This window comes from Eptatretus burgeri, chromosome 14, assembly GCF_056783735.1.
Source record: "Eptatretus burgeri isolate ZD-2024b chromosome 14, Ebu_testis_v1, whole genome shotgun sequence".
In the NCBI taxonomy this organism is placed as follows: domain Eukaryota; kingdom Metazoa; phylum Chordata; class Myxini; order Myxiniformes; family Myxinidae; genus Eptatretus; species Eptatretus burgeri.
The window spans coordinates 30,195,420-30,207,063 of record NC_140974.1 but is presented as its reverse complement, the minus strand read 5'-3'; the positions used below and the strand labels follow the sequence as shown (position 1 = coordinate 30,207,063).

The window sequence follows — 11,644 nt, the reverse complement described above, 5'->3', positions numbered from 1 at the left end:
CTTTTCTCCTTCCTCTTCCTCCACCCCCCTCCCCCCCCCACCCGTTCACTTTGGGACCAACGCAGGCCTGCGGGTCCACATCGTGTGAGACAGAGGTCTGCCCCCAAACCTCAAAGTGTTTTCTTTCTCTCTATCTCTTCCTCTTTAATTCCCTGGCATGAATGAAGCATGCTTGTCCAGTGTTGTAGATTAGTAAGATGGAATAAGGGTAGCTTGCATGCTTAGGGCAAAGACTGTTCTTTGTGCCTTTCAGCATTGCTGTAAATATGTGACTAGTACCAATTATAACCTTCTAACCTGCTCTGCTGAGTCCTTCTTTCATTGGTCAGACGTAGTATGAGCTACTGTACATAAACTGGACGTTGTACTCCACAATTCGCTATGTTAGCTGGCCGACCCCCATCCACGGTTCGCTTGGTCATACATAATAAGTAGACAAGGGTGGGAGGTCGAGAGTGTGGTTCCCCATCTGTAGTGGTTAGTTCAGTGGTGAGGTGAAGCGACAATCGATGCTGGGAACCTGCCAGAGCTAACCACCGCATCTGGTTTCTGTGGTTGCTAAGGCCTAGGTCACATTTGCCACGGCGGCCGTGGGGTCTCCAAAATCTACGGCCATTAGCAATTATACGGCGGCCGCAGTATTTCCACGGTCACACAATGTAGCAGTCACATATGTTTTTATTTTTCGGGGAGCTGCACGGCGTATTTATAAATTGTGGAAACCGAAAACGTGGGGTTGCCGTACGGTCTTTGATTTGATGTCGCACGGTGACCTTAGGGCGTTCCTGCGGCGGCCATATAATTTTCAAGGCAGACGCAAGGTGACCGCAAGGCGACCACAAGGCGACCGCAGGGTGGCCGGGGCCCTAAGGTGAACGTGCGGCCAGACGGATGGTAACGAATGGGTTAATTTATTTATTTTTTTCCCCCAGTTTTTTTTTTTCGGTTTGTCAAATTGCTACGGCGAACGTAGAAATGAAAAAAGTTATAACTCCGCGTTATAATTCCACGGCGACCTTACGGCCTGTGAAATATAGCCATACGGCGTAGGGCCACCCTGAGGCCACCTCAGAAACTCTGCGGCCACCACACGTTTCTGTCAATTCAGAGGGCGTACGGCCGCCGTAACCTCGCCATAGAGCAAATGTGACTTAGGCCTTAGGACTTAGAAATTGTGGAGACCGAAAACGTGGGGTTGCCGTATGGTCTTTGATTTGATGTCGCACGGTGACCTTAAGGGGGCCCTGCGGCAGCCATAGAATTTAAGGCCGACGCAAGGGAGCTTCACGGTGCCTGCAAGGTGACCGCAGGGGGCCCTAAGGCGAACGTGCGGCCAGACGGACCGTAATGAATGGGTTAATTTTTTATTTTTTTTAACCATTTCTTTTGTTTCGGCTTGTCGAATTGCTACGGCGAACGTAGAAATGAAAAAAGTTATAACTCCGCGTTACAATTCCACGTCGACCTTACGGCCTGTAAAATATAGCCAAACGGCGTAGGGCCACCCTGATGCCACCGCAGAAACTCTGCGGCCGCCACACGTTTCTGTAAATTCAGAGGGCGTACGGCCGCCGTATCCTCGCCGTAGAGCAAATGTGACTTAGGCCTTAGCACCCTGCCGGACCATGGAGTTATCTATGGCCCGTCGGCTTAAGGATCTAAGGTTGGGACATGGATCTGAGTGACACCTTGTGATCCGCATGGACCCCGGATCTGTGACAGTGTGTGTGTATGTGTATGTGTATGTGTATGTGTATGTGTATGTGTGTGTGTGTGTGTGTGTGTGTGTGTGTGTGTGTGTGTGTGTGTGTGTGTGTGTGTGTGTGTGTGTGTGTGTGTGTGTGTGTGTGTAATCACAATTCTTGTGCATGTACAATCACAACCATGCATGAGTGTGTATGTATAATTACGAACCATGTGCATGTGCGTGCGTACAAGCTGCCGCCACTGGCAATCATTTTCACTCATGAGTCTCTCAGACCGAACGGAGCTTTCCCTGGTCCTGAAGCATCAATTTTCAACTCAACAAGGAACTACGACTCATGGACCAAGCTGTCACCTTATCAAACACTTGAACTTTAAATGACAGAACAAAGACTCGAACATTGAACCCACTTGAATCTCCTGAACCTAGCGCAAACTTGATGGGTCAAATGGCCTCCTCCTACATTAAAGGCCCTTGTGAAATGGTGAACAAACACTTCACACTCTGGTCTTGTGTACATCATGATATGGTCCCACGAATGGTGCAGTTAAAGTACAATATTAATTTGGTAAAAGTTTCTCCTTCATGTACTTTTCCATCCACAGTAGTTTTATTGAGTAAGATAATTACTCGGGCTATTAAGAAGAATACAGTAGAGAGAGAGAGAGAGAGAGAGAATGAGAGAGAGAGAGAATGAGAGAGAGAGAGAATGAGAGAATGAGAGAGAATGAGAGAATGAGAGAGAGAGAGAATGAGAGAGAGAGAGAATGAGAGAGAGAGAGAGAATGAGAGAGAGAGAGAGAATGAGAGAGAGAGAGAGAATGAGAGAGAGAGAGAGAATGAGAGAATGAGAGAGAGAGAGAGAATGAGAGAGAGAATGAGAGAGAGAGAGAGAATGAGAGAGAGAGAGAATGAGAGAGAGAGAGAATGAGAGAGAGAGAGAATGAGAGAGAGAGAGAATGAGAGAGAGAGAGAGAGAATGAGAGAGAGAGAGAGAGAATGAGAGAGAATGAGAGAGAATGAGAGAGAGAGAGAGAATGAGAGAGAGAGAATGAGAATGAGAGAGAGAGAGAGAGAATGAGAGAGAGAGGGAATGAGAGAGGGAATGAGAGAGAGAGAGAGAATGAGAGAGGTTAGAGAGAGAATGAGAGAGAGAGAGAATGAGAATGAAAGAGAGAGAATGAGAGAGAGAGAGAATGAGAGGTTAGAGAGAGAATGAGAGAGAGAGAGAATGAGAGGTTAGAGAGAGAATGAATGAGACAGAGAATGAGAGAGAGAGAGAGAGAGAGAGAGAGAGAGAGAGAGAGAGAGAGAGAGAGAGAATGAGAGAGAGAGAGAGAGAATGAGAGAGAGAGAGAGAGAATGAGAGAGAGAGAATGAGAGAATGAGAGAGAGAGAATGAGAGAATGAGAGAGAGAGAATGAGAGAATGAGAGAATGAGAGAATGAGAGAATGAGAGAATGAGAGAATGAGAGAATGAGAGAATGAGAGAATGAGAGAGAGAGAATGAGAGAATGAGAGAATGAGAGAATGAGAGAATGAGAGAATGAGAGAATGAGAGAGAGAATGAGAGAATGAGAGAATGAGAGAGAGAGAATGAGAGAATGAGAGAATGAGAGAGAGAGAGAGAGAATGAGAGAGAGAGAATGAGAGAATGAGAGAATGAGAGAATGAGAGAATGAGAATGAGAGAGAGAATGAGAGAATGAGAGAATGAGAGAATGAGAGAATGAGAGAATGAGAGAATGAGAGAATGAGAGAATGAGAGAATGAGAGAATGAGAGAGAGAATGAGAGAATGAGAGAATGAGAGAATGAGAGAATGAGAGAATGAGAGAATGAGAGAATGAGAGAATGAGAGAATGAGAGAATGAGAGAATGAGAGAATGAGAGAATGAGAGAATGAGAGAATGAGAGAATGAGAGAATGAGAGAATGAGAGAATGAGAGAATGAGAGAATGAGAGAATGAGAGAGAATGAGAGAGAATGAGAGAGAATGAGAGAGAATGAGAGAGAATGAGAGAGAATGAGAGAGAATGAGAGAGAGAGAATGAGAGAGAGAGAATGAGAGAATGAGAGAGAGAGAGAATGAGAGAATGAGAGAGAGAGAGAGAGAGAGAGAGAGAGAGAGAGAGAGAGAGAGAGAGAGAGAGAGAGAGAGAGAGAGAGAGAGAGAGAGAGAGAGAGAGAGAGAGAGAGAGAGAGAGAGAGAGAGAGAGAGAGAGAGAGAGAGAGAGAGAGAGAGAGAGAGAGAGAGAGAGAGAGAGAGAGAGAGAGAGAGAGAGAGAGAGAGAGAGAGAGAGAGAGAGAGAGAGAGAGAGAGAGAGAGAGAGAGAGAGAGAGAGAGAGAGAGAGAGAGAGAGAGAGAGAGAGAGAGAGAGAGAGAGAGAGAGAGAGACAGGGGTGGGAGAGAGAGGGAAGCTTGAAGAGCGCTCACAAAGTGGGTTAGGCACTCAATCAAGCACTTCAACTAAACGGTTGTGAAGCAACTTTAAAAAATAACAGGCATGTACACACCCCTGCGGTGAGTCCCTTTACAAACCCAAGTCTACCCATTTGTACCACATCCATGTGTGCTGTCTACATACCTCTTCATGCTTCAACTGCTGCATGCATGCATGCTCGCACGTGCAGCGACCTTTGCCCCCCTCTGTTCGGCTCACTCCAAATCCAATTCGTACATGCTGCACTCTGTGGAAGCCATTGTAAATTCAAAACTAAACCATTTGTTCTTAACAGCCTTACCTCCCATAGTGTTCCTACAACTGCCTTGTGGTCCATGCTAACCGTGCACGTGCACCGGCAATACACTCATCCTTTCAGGAGCACACATGCACGGATTCTCACCAGCGTGGTGTGCACGGATTCTCACCATCCCATGTGGCTTCGGGACTGCAGCATGTCCGCTCCCCATCTACCAGAACGCATGCTTCATGAGACGACCAAGTAACCTCTGCCACAGCACCACGGCCCGGGTGCGAGTTCATTCCACGTGCCCATGAATCCCACACACCGTACACAAATAACCAAGCATGCAGGCACGCACACACACACACCCATGGAGAATCCCTTTTCAAATCCAATCCTACCCATGTGTACCACAAATGTGTGTGCTGTCTACCTACCTCTACCTTGCAGCAACTGTCAACTGCACCTCCTGCAAATTGTGTGCGTAATACCACTATCAACTAAAGGGTGCTCACCAAGTGGCTTATGCACTCAAGCAAGCACTCAATAAAACGTTTGATAAGGAATGGCTGGCTGGGCCAGTGATTGCAAGCTGATTGGTAATTGGACATCTGTGGAAGTACAGCTCAAACATATGTTAAAGAGGGGCTGATGATGCGTTGGCCTGGCATAGCTATACTCATAGGTGTGTGTGTGTGTGTGTGTGTGTGTGTGTGTATTTGTGTGCACAATATGTGTAATCACATACACCACAATCTTGCATAATCATGTGTACAATCATGGACAATATGCACGTATATGTGTGCACAATATCGTGTGTGTGTGTATTTGTGTGTCAGTCAGTGTGTTTCCTCCATAACTCCAAAATCATGAAACCTCGCAGCCTGAAATTTGCATGCATACTAAGGGAATTCCAAGGAAGTGAATGACTGAAAATTGGGTGTTTGAGTTAATTTAAACATCCTTTTTGAAGATAATTAATGGCCTGATTTAAATGATCCTTCAGCAAGGTGTTATTCTTTGTCAGCCCTCTCTCAACTCGCTGGTGTCTTAATTTGCCATTTTGTTTGGCCAATTTAAACATGCCTTGATTTTGAAACACCATCTACTCTCACAGACTAATTAAAGTAAATAATCAAAACATTACATCTGATTTGAGAATTGTATCTCGTGGACTAAATAAGTGTTGAAATCTGAATATTTTGACAAATTAGCAATTTTTTCTAAGTGTATTTATTTAGCAAAGAATTAAACAAGTTTTTTTCTGCTGTTCTGACGATTATATTGAGTGAACAAAAGATGAAGCAATGTGCAGAATGACCTCCAGGTCTTCAAGACAGCTGTTCACCACCATCTCATATCTTCCCCCATCCAAAACCATGATCTTTTCTCCCCCCCCCCCCCATTAATCCATCCCAAACCAGCTTCCTTCAAACTCCCTGTTTTCCTTCCTGGAAGTCCATGTAGTATCATCTTGTTTACCCTGTGTACCCCACCCCATCCCTCTCCTTTCCACAGATGTCCTATAGTCTTTATTACCCACTATTTTGTGATTCCCTCTCCCACCTTGCTTGTCTCTTGCCTTGGTCTATGTTTCTGTGTACTAGCTCTGACATGAGCCTCGACATGGGATACAAAAATAAAAAAGACGTGTAACTTCATTGAGCGCAACGCCATACTCTAACGTGCTTTTGCAATCCATGGCAATGCAGTCCACAAGGGTCCTTTTTTTCGGCAATTATGAACACAGTTTGATTTTTACTGTTTTGTGTGATCTGCTTTAACGACAAAATATTACTCCAAATATACCAATAGTTTCTGCAATATATTAATAGTCGGTAGTTTCTCCAAGTGAAGAGTGATGCAAGTGTCAAGTGAAGAGGGTTTTTTTGCTTTACCATTTTCTGCACCATTTTCTGCAATCTGCTTTCATGACAAAATATTAATATAAATATACTATTATTTGCTGCAAGATATTAATAGTCAGCAATTGCTGACAACGGAGAGGTACATAGACAGCACACACGGATGTGGCAAAAATGGGTACAAATAACTGTGTGTGGGGTGTGTGCGTGCCTGCATGCTTGGTTATGTGTGTGCAGTGCACAGGTTTTGTGGGTGCACAATCTGAACTTGAACTCAAACCTGGGTGCATGGCGCTGTGGACTGTGGAGGTTATGCAGCCATCGAGCGAATCATGTGCTTCTGCAAATGGGAAGCAGACATGTTCATCGCCGAAGCCGTGTGGGGAGCAGACCGACTGTGGCATCAAAGACATGTGGGACATGCCACGGTGCATGTGCGAGTGAAAGGATGAGTATGTCGCCGGTGCGTGTGTATGGTTAGCATGGACCACGAGGAGGTTAGAGGAGCATGTGTTTTGGGGAGTGGGGGCATGCATGCAGGCAGGCCATTGCCAGGTAGATTGCATGGGTTTAAATTTTTAAATGCTCCCACCCGCTTTTTTAATAGAACATGGTGGATAAACAGAAAACATTGCTGTTTGGTTGCGTTTTAGCACCCTGCTAATGCCCTCATAGCTGCCTAAGCTCGCCTTACATTGCCTTCCCTCCCCCTCCCCTCACACATCCTTCGCTTGCCCTCATGCTACCTCCCTTCCCCTCACGCTGCCTCCCTTCTCCTCACGCTGCCTCCCTTCCCCTCACGCTGCCTCCCTTCCCCTCACGCTGCCTCCCTTCCCCTCACGCTGCCTCCCTTCCCCTCACGCTGCCTCCCTTCCCCTCACGCTGCCTCCCTTCCCCCCACGCTACCTCCCTTCCCCTCACGCTGCCTCCCTTCCTCTCACGCTGCCTCCCTTCCCCTCACGCTGCCTCCCTTCCCCCCCCGCTGCCTCCCTTCCCCCCCCGCTACCTCCCTTCCCCTCACGCTGCCTCCCTTCCCCTCACGCTGCCTCCCTTCCCCTCACGCTGCCGCCCTTCCCCTCACGCTGCCTCACTTCCCCTCACGCTGCCTCCCTTCCCCTCACGCTGCCTCCCTTCCCCTCACGCTGCCTCCCTTCCCCTCACGCTATCTCCCTTCCCCTCACGCTGCCTCCCTTCTCCTCACGCTGCCTACCTTTCCCTCACGCTGTCTCCCTTCCCCTCACGCTTCCTCCCTTCCCCTCACGCTGCCTCCCTTCCCCTCACGCTGCCTCCCTTCCCCTCACGCTGCCTCCTTCCCCTCACGCTGCCTCCCTTCCCCTCACGCTATCTCCCTTCCCCTCACGCTGCCTCCCTTCCCCTCACGCTGCCTCCCCTCCACTGATGCTGCCTCCCTCCCCTCATGCTGCCTCTCTTCCCCTCACGCTGCCTCCCACCCTACATGCTGCCTTCCCCTTCCCTCACGCTACCTCCCCCACACTGCCTCACCCCCTGGTCACCCTGCTTTCCCCTCCCCCATGCTGCCATCCTCCACCACACTGCTTTACCTCCTCTCACGCTACCTCCCCCTCACGCTGGCCCCCACCCCTCACGCTGCCTTCCCTACCCCTCACACTGCCCCCCCATGCTGCCTTCACCCCACTCCTCATACTGCCTCCCCCCCCCATCATGCTGCCTTCCCTTCCCTCTCATCTCGCTGTCTCCACTCAAGCGATGGAGAGATAGCTGAAAAAGGGCCTGATCAAGGTTGCACCTGATGAAGGATATAATTCAATAAATCCATTAATTATTTTCAAAAGGGGTGACTTAATTAACCCAAACACCCAATTTTCACTCCTGCACTTACTTGGAGTTTTCCAAGTATGCATGTGGAGTTTCAGTGTGATAGGTTTCATGGTTTTGGAGTTATGGAGGACACACACACACACACACACACACACACACACACACACACACACACACACACACACACACACACACACACACACACACACACACACACACACACACACACACACACACACACAGATTATTGTTGAAGTGTGAAGATCAAGAATTAAAAAACCAAAGTCAAACAATTTGATTTCGCAGCTCATGGAATTTAAAATCAATTGTTGTTGATTAAAAATGGTTATTAGAAGAGATACTGCTTCACTTGAAGGAAGCATGACATCTATTCTTCGAGCAACATTTTATCCTGGAATAAAATCAATGGGATCACGAGTGCATTTAATTAATAAAGCACTGCACGGTATTCAAGATTTCAAGGTAAATGGAATCTCTGAGTGATGCAGAGATCTCTTGTGCCCTCTGCTGACCAAGTCGATTTGGTACAACTTAAAACCAAAAACTAATTCCTCTCTCTGTCCAAAAGAATCGTACAAGAAGTGGCAATAAAATTTCACCGACTTGGTGAAGCACCACCAGCAATCCCATGATGGCCTATGCTTTTTGAAAGCCATCCATTTGGAAATGCTCGCATATGGGACAGTTGACTGAACTTCCACAAAATAATGGTTTCTCAATGTTACAATGATCGGGGCAACCAAATGAGCTCGCTATCGTGAGTCAGGACTTAAACAAACTTAACAAAAGCTTCCAAAACCCCTAAAACCAAACTCACGTGCCCACAGCCCTCAAAACTTACCATTTACCTTTAAAGCCCCTTCAAATTAACTAATAATAGCATTTATAAAACTCCTCTTGCCTATGAAACTGAACTCACACCCCCAAAATCTCCAAAATCAAACTCATCATCCCAAAGCCCTCAAAACATAACTAGTGTCCACAAAGCACCCAGACTATCGAACACTGAAAGTGGTTAATAAAGCAGCTGGGTTTTTTTTTAATTGACAATCCAATTGTGACAAAGCAGTTATCCTGAAATGAGCAAGACTTTCTGGAGCATCAATTCAAAATACTGCTGCTTTCAGTTGGATTTGAACCTACAATATCTATGATCACAGGCCATGGACCACCACTATAACCACCACTGTAACCACCACAATAGGCCACCACTGTAACCTTAGTAGTATCTTACCCATAATGGCAGCTGTAGAAAAACGATTATTCAGTACAACTGCTTGCAACTGACAATACTGAGAGGTGCTGAAAAGATTATACAAATGAGGCACTCAAAATAGTCCAAGAAATGCAAAAGCTGCTTATTTTTCAAAGAATACGTAAATAAAATTGCAAGATTTAAAAAAAGCAACCAAAATGAGTGAAAGGATTCGCTCACGCATTGATGTGGTCGTTTTAATTTATTTACTACCGGGGTATGATTACACATTGTAAGCAATAACAAGCTGTGATTCCTCATTGTCTCGAGTCGTTCATCTGCATTTGTTTTTTTCATTATATTTTCATTTATGGACGCTTTCCGATGGTTCTGTGTTTTTTCCCGGTGCATCAACTTTGATGTCTCCCTCCCCCCCATCCCCCACGCTGCCTTCACCATGCACGCTAAATTAGCGGCACGCTACATTACGTGCTTCCTCAGGTTAGATATGTGAGCATGTGCTGGAGCAAAGCGTCACTGTGTCCACTTTCCGCCGGTAGTCCAGGGGCCTCCGTCTGGCCATCCCCCAGGCAGATCCCTGGCCCATCCCCATCTCCTTGAGATGCTAATCAACCCACTGCAATCACGCGGAACATGGTCGGCCCTTTGGCCTCCTCCACTCATGAGGCTACCTCGCTGAGAGAATCTGGTGAGCAAAATCAGCATCACAAAAACGAGCCACATGTCCATACCGCCACAGCTGATGCTGACGGACAATACAGGTATCAAGTCTCATCCGAGTCTCTCTCAGCAACCGCTCGTTCGACACAAAGTCTGACCAGCAATAGCCAAGGATTCTCTGAAGAGATCCCTGGTCAGAGTCCAAGTGTCACGTCCGAAGAGCAAGACTGGAAGCACCAAGGACCTGAAGACTCAGACTTTCATCCTCCTGCATAGGTACTGACAGTGTCACACCCATTAATCCAGTGAATCCATGACTCCCCAGGCCTGATCCAGACGTCTATTGACCTTTGGCTCACAGCCAGCGGAGACAGGAATATCACTGCCAAGCGAAGTGAACCTTCACGTGACCTCAATATCCTCACCACAAACGGGTACAGACAAGATAGCAGCATCCACGATGTCTGTCTCTCTCTCTCTCTCTCTTTCTCTCTCTCTCTCTCTCTCTCTCTCTCTCTCTCTCTCTCTCTCTCTCTCTCTCTCTCTCTCTCTCTCTCTCTCTCTCTCTCTCTCTCTCTCTCTCTATCGAGTGCAGCCTGTGGCTGCTGGTTGCATCATTGGTTGGGACGCGGCTATGCCGCTGATGCAGTGTCCCCCTTACCAGTACTCTGGTGCTCATTTTGCTGACCTCGGAAGGATGACAGACTGAGTGAACCTCCTGGTGTATTTTTTAATTCAGCGGCCAATGGGGCTTGAACTCAGGACCCCAGGATCCCAAGCCACCACCCTAACCACTAATCCAATACCAGGCTAGATGTCAATGTAAACCTGGATCTTCCTTTTGACCCAGGAAACCCGTAATTCCAGTGGCTCCCACTCCTCATTCAGCACCTCGAGGACCCCCAAAAGGATATCCAGAGTCTCCGCAAAGATGACTGCATCATCTGCGAAATCAAGGTCAGAGATCTTGACATTCCCAAACGATGCACCGCAGCTTGATCTCTCTGGCATCTGTAATGTCCGAGGTGCAGCGGAACATGGAGAGCGAGAGCGTAGCAGTAACTCCGCTTCATTGCGTGCCTGGATGTACATTACTGCCACCCCTAGCGGGCGAGTCCTGATATATGACACCCAACCTTGTGATACAGCACACTCCTCCCCTCATAAAATGACAATTCCAATGATGAAATGACAATTATAAAATGACCAAACGAAACCAATCAACATTCAAAATTCTCCAAGTACCGCGGCTGATTTCTGACCTACCTTGGGCGGGCAGCACCGCCAGACGGCCTAGGCTCAGATGCCTCCGGCTAGGTCGAGGTGACACCCTCGCCAGACTTGCCCCATCCGCAACTGCCCCCGGCCGACAAGCTTGCTCGTCGTCCTCGGGCAGGACAGAATCAGGTGAACACCCTGTGGGCGTCGGCACATCTGGCCTCGGCGATACAACGTCTGGCTATGGCAACATCATAATTGGGGGTCCCATGTCGCTCGGCACGTGGGGGGGGGGGAGTGACGCAGAACAGCGATCATGCATTTGGTCCATGTGCCGCCTCCACACCTCCCCACCATCAGTCCGCACCATGCAATTTGCCGGGCGCAGTATCACAGAGACCACAGCCGGCACCCATTTGGAACCGTGGAAATAATCGTGCACCTTACCCGCTTCCCACATCAAAACCACGCAG

General features: G+C 47.7%; 1 long non-coding RNA gene across 1 annotated transcript in view; it reads left to right on the top strand.

The window, feature by feature from the left end:
• The window catches only part of LOC147012887 (uncharacterized), a 94,783-nt gene extending 87,636 nt beyond the window's left edge, over positions 1-7,147 (top strand). The window contains exon 3 of the long non-coding RNA XR_015051105.1: positions 6,494-7,147. This is a non-coding gene — a long non-coding RNA (uncharacterized LOC147012887). The remainder of the gene's footprint in view (positions 1-6,493) is intronic.
• Positions 7,148-11,644: the final 4,497 nt, after the last annotated feature.